Source organism: Oncorhynchus gorbuscha, unplaced genomic scaffold (assembly GCF_021184085.1).
Source record: "Oncorhynchus gorbuscha isolate QuinsamMale2020 ecotype Even-year unplaced genomic scaffold, OgorEven_v1.0 Un_scaffold_714, whole genome shotgun sequence".
Lineage (NCBI taxonomy): Eukaryota > Metazoa > Chordata > Actinopteri > Salmoniformes > Salmonidae > Oncorhynchus > Oncorhynchus gorbuscha.
In genome coordinates, this window is record NW_025745776.1 from 106,590 (window position 1) to 114,004 (window position 7,415).

Here is a 7,415-nt window from a genome sequence, read left to right on the forward strand (position 1 = left end):
TGTCTGACAGAGTACCGCCCCCTGCCTGTCTGACAGAGTACTGCCCCTGCCTGTCTGACAGAGTACTGCCCCCTGCCTGTCTGACAGAGTACTGCCCCCTGCCTGTCTGACAGAGTACTGGCCCCTGCCTGTCTGACAGAGTACTGCAACCTAGTCCCAACCTCGTCACACCGTGGGCTTTACTTCCAGGTTTACTCAACTCAGAATGAGACTTATGATCTGTTTCACCTGTCTTTGTGATTGTCTCCACTCCCCTCCAGGTGTCTCCACTCCCCTCCAGGTGTCATCCATCTTCCCCATTATCCCCTGGGTATTTATACCTGTGTTCTCTGTTTGTCTGTTGCCAGTTCGTCAAATCAACCAGCGTTTCTTGTCTCAGCTCCTGCTTTTCCCCAGTCTCACTTTTTCTCTCCTTCCTGGTTTTGACTCTTGACTGTCCTGACTCTGAGCCCGCCTGCCTGACCACTCTGTCTGTCCCTGACCCTGAGCCCGCCTGCCTGACCACTCTGTCTGTCCCTGACCCTGAGCCTGCCTGCCTGACCACTCTGTCTGTCCCTGACCCTGAGCCTGCCTGCCTGACCACTCTGTCTGTCCCTGACCCTGAGCCCGCCTGCCTGACCACTCTGTCTGTCCCTGACTCTGAGCCCGCCTGCCTGACCACTGTCTGTCCCTGACCCTGAGCCCGCCTGCCTGACCACTCTGTATGTCCCTGACCCTGAGCCCGCCTGCCTGACCACTGTCTGTCCCTGACCCTGAGCCTGCCTGCCTGACCACTCTGTCTGTCCCTGTCCCTGAGCCTGCCTGCCTGACCACTCTGCCTGTCCTGAGCCTGACCCTGAGCCTACCTGACCACTCTGTCTGTCCCTGACCCTGAGCCTGCCTGACCACTCTGTCTGTCCCTGACCCTGACCTTGACCCTGAGCCCGCCTGCCTGACCACTCTCTCTGTCCCTGTCCCTGACCCTGAGCCTGCCTGACCACTCTGTCTGTCCCTGTCCCTGACCCTGAGCCTGACCCTGAGCCTGACCCTGAGCCGGACCCTGAGCCTGCCTGACCACTCTGTCTGTCCCTGACCCTGAGCCTGCCTGACCACTCTGTCTGAGCCTGACCCTGAGCCTGACCCTGAGCCTGACCCTGAGCCGGACCCTGAGCCTGCCTGACCACTCTGTCTGTCCCTGACCCTGAGCCTGCCTGACCACTCTGTCTGTCCCTGACCCTGACCCCGCCTGCCTGACCACTCTCTCTGTCCCTGTCCCTGACCCTGAGCCTGCCTGACCACTCTGTCTGTCCCTGTCCCTGTCCCTGACCCTGACCCTGACCCTGACCCTGTCCCTGACCCTGAGCCTGCCTGACCACTCTGTCTGACCCTGACCCTGAGCCCGCCTGACCACTCTGCCTGACCCTGTCCCTGACCCTGTCCCTGTCCCTGTCCCTGACCCTGAGCCTGACTGACCACTCTGTCTCTCCCTGACCCTGACCCTGAGCCTGCCTGACCACTCTGTCTGTCCCTGTCCCTGACCCTGAGCCTGCCTGACCACTCTGTCTGTCCCTGACCCTGACCCTGACCCTGACCCTGACCCTGACCCTGACCCTGACCCTGTCCCTGACCCTGAGCCTGCCTGACCACTCTGTCTGACCCTGACCCTGAGCCCACCTGACCACTCTGCCTGACCCTGACCCTGTCCCTGTCCCTGACCCTGAGCCTGCCTGACCACTCTGTCTGACCCTGACCCTGAGCCTGCCTGACCACTCTGTCTGACCCTGTCCCTGTCCCCGTCCCTGACCCTGAGCCTGCCTGACCACTCTGTCTGACCCTGACCCTGAGCCTGCCTGACCACTCTGTCTGACCCTGTCCCTGTCCCTGACCCTGACCCTGAGCCTGCCTGACCACTCTGTCTGTCCCTGACCCTGACCCTGAGCCTGCCTGCCTGACCACTCTGTCTGTCCCTGACCCTGACCCTGAGCCTGCCTGCCTGACCACTCTGTCTGTCCCTGACCCTGACCCTGAGCCTGCCTGCCTGACCACTCTGTCTGTCCCTGACCCTGACCCTGAGCCTGCCTGCCTGACCACTCTGTCTGTCCCTGACCCTGACCCTGAGCCTGCCTGCCGTCCTGTACCTTTCCCCCTACTACTCTGGTTATCGACCCCTGCATGCCTTGACCTGTCGTTGGCCTGTTGCTGAAATAAACATTGTTACTTCGACACAGTCTGCATCTGGGTCTTACCTTCAAACCTGATACTTACCTCTGAAGACGAGCCATTGTCCCTGTTGGCTGGTAAAGTAGTAAACTGTAGAAACAAGAAGACTCCATGTCGTGACCAGAAAAGTCATCAGGTGAAAGTCCAAATCAGCCCTTCACTGCTGAGCTGTTTCAGGTCATCTGATTTAGCTTTTCAATAGCAAACCCCTTCGAACTGAGCACAGTGTTTTCCAATAGGAAACCCCTTCTAACAGTGTTTTCAATAGGAAACCCCTTCTAACTGAACACAGTGATTTCAATAGGAAACCCCTTCTAACAGTGTTTTCAATAGGAAACCCCTTCTAACTGAATACAGTGTTTTCAATAGGAAACCCCTTCTAACTGTGTTTTCAATAGGAAACCCCTTCTAACTGAGCACAGTGTTTTCAATAGGAAACCCCTTCTAACTGAACACAGTGTTTTCAATAGGAAACCCCTTCTAACTGTGTTTTCAATAGGAAACACATTCTACCAGTGTTTTCAATAGGAAACCCCTTCTAACTGAGCACAGTGTTTTCAATAGGAAACCCCTTCTAACTGTGTTTTCAATAGGAAACCCCTTCTAACTGTGTTTTCAATAGGAAACCCCTTCTAACTGAACACAGTGTTTTCAATAGGAAACCCCTTCTAACAGTGTTTTCAATAGGAAACCCCTTCTAACTGAACACAGTGTTTTCAATAGGAAACCCCTTCTAACTGTGTTTTCAATAGGAAACCCCTTCTAACTGAACACAGTGTTTTCAATAGGAAACCCCTTCTAACTGTGTTTTCAATAGGAAACCCCTTCTAACTGAACACAGTGTTTTCAATAGGAAACCCCTTCTAACAGTGTTTTCAATAGAAAACCCCTTCTAACTGTGTTTTCAATAGGAAACCCCTTCTAACTGAACACAGTGTTTTCAATAGGAAACCCCTTCTAACTGTGTTTTCAATAGGAAACTCCTTCTAACTGTGTTTTCAATAGGAAACACATTCTAACAGTGTTTTCAATAGGAAACCCCTTCTAACTGTGTTTTCAATAGGAAACCCCTTCTAACAGTGTTTTCAATAGGAAACACATTCTAACAGTGTTTTCAATAGGAAACCCCTTCTAACTGTGTTTTCAATAGGAAACCCCTTCTAACTGAGCACAGTGTTTCTGCAGATAGTGAACTGTTGGAGATGCTTCTGTAGAACAGATGGTACAGCCTGAATGTCTCCCTGTCAGTCAATGTGTTACATAGACAGGGTGACCAGCCCTGCAGGCCTGACCTCCAGCCCTGCTCTAACCAGCCTCCTCCTGGAGAGCTGCCCTGCTCTAACCAGCCTCCTCCTGGAGAGCTGCCCTCCTGCAGGCCTTACCTCCAGCCCTGCTCTAACCAGCCCTCCTCCTGGAGAGATACCCTCCTGCAGGCCTCACCTCCAGTCCTGCTCTAACCAACCCTCCTCCTGGAGAGCTGCCCTCCTGCAGGCCTGACCTCCAGCCCTGCTCTAACCAGCCCTCCTCCTGGAGAGATACCCTCCTGCAGGCCTCACCTCCAGTCCTGCTCTAACCAACCCTCCTCCTGGAGAGATACCCTCCTGCAGGCCTCACCTCCAGCCCTGCTCTAACCAGCCCTCCTCCTGGAGAGATACCCTCCTGCAGGCCTCACCTCCAGCCCTGCTCTAACCAGCCCTCCTCCTGGAGAGATACCCTCCTGCAGGCCTCACCTCCAGCCCTGCTCTAACACACTTGATTCTACTTCACACTCGTGTGAAGGGTTGGTAGTCAACCTGTGATTGAGTTCAGTAACCACCGCTGTGACAGTCTACCTAGTCAACCTGTGATTGAGTTCAGTAACCACCGCTGTGACAGTCTACCTAGTCAACCTGTGATTGAGTTCAGTAACCACCTCTGTGACAGTCTACCTAGTCAACCTGTGATTGAGTTCAGTAACCACCGCTGTGACAGTCTACCTAGTCAACCTGTGATTGAGTTCAGTAACCAGCGCTGTGACAGTCTACCTAGTCAACCTGTGATTGAGTTCAGTAACCACCGCTGTGACAGTCTACCTAGTCAACCTGTGATTGAGTTCAGTAACCAGCGCTGTGACAGTCTACCTAGTCAACCTGTGATTGAGTTCAGTAACCAGCGCTGTGACAGTCTACCTAGTCAACCTGTGATTGAGTTCAGTAACCAGCCTGTGACAGTCTACCTGTCAACCTGTGATTGAGTTCAGTAACCAGCGCTGTGACAGTCTACCTAGTCAACCTGTGATTGAGTTCAGTAACCAGCGCTGTGACAGTCTACCTAGTCAACCTGTGATTGAGTTCAGTAACCACCGCTGTGACAGTCTACCTAGTCAACCTGTGATTGAGTTCAGTAACCACCGCTGTGACAGTCTACCTAGTCAACCTGTGATTGAGTTCAGTAACCAGCGCTGTGACAGTCTACCTAGTCAACCTGATTGATTGTAACCAGTTCTACCTAGTCAACCTGTGATTGAGTTCAGTAACCAGCGCTGTGACAGTCTACCTAGTCAACCTGTGATTGAGTTCAGTAACCACCGCTGTGACAGTCTACCTAGTCAACCTGTGATTGAGTTCAGTAACCACCGCTGTGACAGTCTACCTAGTCAACCTGTGATTCAATTCTAGTGATTTCAGATATGTGTCATCAAGTGTCGTCTTACTGTAATGATGAAATGGGTGACATGAGATGTAGAGAGACCCACTCAGACGTTCTGGAACGTTTGGTTGGTATCCACCCTGCAGGCGAATGAGAGGCCTGCAATTAATCCACAAGAAGAAGAAGAAACAACTATTTCTGTATGAATAATTACAAAGTCATTACAGGGAAAATAGCTAGAATTTGAGATAGCATGAACTTTCATTGTAAGGAAACAAATAAATAATTTTGAAATTGGGGTGTACTACCCCTTTAAGAACACACCATATCTGACCTTTTAGGTCCTAAAATACATTTCAACCACATTGTTGCCATGGCCTTTCTCCAAGAGCACATCTGAACCGTCAGTCTAACATACTGTAGATACATAGATCCTTTTAAAGCTAACTTTACAGAAGGGAGGGATGGGGTAACGGGGGGGAAGGGGGAGGTTAAATGGTGAGGAAGGGGGAGAAAGGGAGGAAGTAAGGGGTGAGGAAGGGGGAGGAAGGGGTGAGGAAGGGAGGAGGTAAGGGGTGAGGAAGTGTTGAGGAAGGGAAGAAGTAAGGGGTGAGGAAGGGGAGGGAGGGGTAAGGGGGGTGAGGAAGGGGGAGGAAGGGAGGGAGGCGGTAAGGGGTGAGGAAGGGGGAGGGAGGGGGTAAGGGGTGAGGAAGGGGGAGGAAGGGAGGGAGGCGGTAAGGGGGAGGAAGGGGGGAGGAAGGGAGGGGTTAAGGGGTGAGGAAGGGTGTGCCGAGGAGGAATGATGGGTGTATTTGTCATCATTTTCGTAGCTATTTCCTGCAGTCAATGGCCAAAGCACTCCAAGTGGCCTCATGGGTGAAATAATTAATAAATATATTATTTTTTACTGACAAATCCGGTGTTTCTATGTCAAACAGTTTTGTTATAAAGTGTAATATTGTAATACATTTAAACTCTATATCTGACATACAGGTGTCTTTAAAAAAAAGTCCATAACCATGTGTGTGAGGTGTAAACTTTTGTTTCAAAGTAGATTTGTTTAAGACAACCAAGAATGACTCTGTGTGACCCTGATTTAGCCCACTGCAGTGAAAGGTTACTGTAAGTAGAGCCGTAATTATAAGCCCAGTCTCCACGGATCAAAACCCAACACCACAACTGGTACTGCCAGTCCAACTAGCCTCCAGACATCCTTCTAGAACATTGCTGGAACAGTCCAGACCTCACGTCAGAGTCTACTGTATAGAACTCTGGAACAGATCAGACCTCACGTCAGAGTCTACTGTTTAGAACTCTGGAACAGATCAGACCTCAGGTCAGAGTCTACTGTTTAGAACTCTGGAACAGATCAGACCTCAGGTCAGAGTCTACTGTTTAGAACTCTGGAACAGATCAGACCTCAGTTCAGAGTCTACTGTTTAGAACACTGGAACAGTCCAGACCTCAGGTCAGAGTCTACTGTATAGAACTCTGGAACAGTCCAGACCTCAGGTCAGAGTCTACTGTATAGAACTCTGGAACAGATCAGACCTCAGGTCAGAGTCTACTGTTTAGAACACTGGAACAGTCCAGACCTCAGGTCAGAGTCTACTGTATAGAACTCTGGAACAGTCCAGACCTCACGTCAGAGTCTACTGTATAGAACTCTGGAACAGTCCAGACCTCACGTCAGAGTCTACTGTATAGAACTCTGGAACAGTCCAGACCTCACGTCAGAGTCTACTGTATAGAACTCTGGAACAGTCCAGACCCCACGTCAGAGTCTACTGTATAGAACACTGGAACAGTCCAGACCTCACGTCAGAGTCTACTGTATAGAACTCTGGAACAGTCCAGACCTCACGTCAGAGTCTACTGTATAGAACTCTGGAACAGTCCAGACCTCAGGTCAGAGTCTACTGTTTAGAACTCTGGAACAGTCCAGACCTCAGGTCAGAGTCTACTGTTTAGAACACTGGAACAGTCCAGACCTCACGTCAGAGTCTACTGTATAGAACTCTGGAACAGTCCAGACCTCACGTCAGAGTCTACTGTATAGAACTCTGAAACAGTCCAGACCTCAGGTCAGAGTCTACTGTATAGAACTCTGGAACAGTCCAGACCCCACGTCAGAGTCTACTGTATAGAACTCTGGAACAGTCCAGACCTCACGTCAGAGTCTACTGTATAGAACTCTGGAACAGTCCAGACCTCAGGTCAGAGTCTACTGTATAGAACTCTGGAACAGTTCAGACCTCAGGTCAGAGTCTACTGTATAGAACTCTGGAACAGTCCAGACCCCACGTCAGAGTCTACTGTATAGAACTCTGGAACAGTCCAGACCTCACGTCAGAGTCTACTGTATAGAACTCTGGAACAGTCCAGACCTCAGGTCAGAGTCTACTGTATAGAACTCTGGAACAGTCCAGACCCCACGTCAGAGTCTACTGTATAGAACTCTGGAACAGTCCAGACCTCACGTCAGAGTCTACTGTATAGAACTCTGGAACAGTCCAGACCTCACGTCAGAGTCTACTGTATAGAACTCTGGAACAGTCCAGACCTCACGTCAGAGTCTACTGTATAGA